This window comes from Microcebus murinus, chromosome X (genome assembly GCF_040939455.1).
Source record: "Microcebus murinus isolate Inina chromosome X, M.murinus_Inina_mat1.0, whole genome shotgun sequence".
In the NCBI taxonomy this organism is placed as follows: Eukaryota; Metazoa; Chordata; class Mammalia; order Primates; family Cheirogaleidae; genus Microcebus; species Microcebus murinus.
The window spans coordinates 27,964,501-27,965,118 of record NC_134136.1 but is presented as its reverse complement, the minus strand read 5'-3'; the positions used below and the strand labels follow the sequence as shown (position 1 = coordinate 27,965,118).

Below are 618 nucleotides of genomic sequence, written 5' to 3'. Positions count from 1 at the left end.
AGGTCCCTAGGGAGTTAATCCATTGAATCAATACCACATCACTGGCTTTTTTCTTTCACAGACAGGGCCAGAGCTGCATGAAGATACAGAAGTTGATGGGGAGGGCGGGTACATTGAGGGGTTTCAGAAAGAAAGTCCATCTATTTCATACTTTTGCCGAAGTCCTGATGCTACATTTCTACCTTAACTATAACACTTATTTGTTTTTCTTATTTTACCAAAAACAATGTCTAGTCCATGCACAAGAGATGAAAATGGTTACTTCACCTCAATTTATAATGGGCCAGTATTATTTTATCCCATGCGTATAACTGATCATATCATTGTAAGACTATCGCAGTATACAACACTTATTTTAAACTGAATCATTTTAACTAACCAGCATTTTCAATTTCCTTTGCATATCTTTACCATACTTTTCAATCCACTTTTACTAAAGACATTTAATTTTATCTCTTAGTCTCAAAGTGGCCTATATGAATTTACAGGATACTTTAGCTACAATGCTTTCTTACAATTTGGAAATGAAGCATAAATAAATATATATAGTGAAGACTTGGAAAAATATTTGAACAAAAAAGATTTACTTCCATTTCAGGTAAGCGTATATATGTCCAT

At 33.3% G+C, this 618-nt stretch overlaps 1 non-coding gene across 1 annotated transcript; it reads right to left on the bottom strand.

The window, feature by feature from the left end:
• Nucleotides 1–224: 224 nt before the first annotated feature.
• On the bottom strand, nucleotides 225–349 carry LOC142866114 (small nucleolar RNA SNORA20). The gene has a single exon (XR_012916174.1). It is a non-coding gene; the product is annotated as a small nucleolar RNA SNORA20 (small nucleolar RNA).
• Between the last annotated feature and the right edge of the window lie 269 nt (nucleotides 350–618).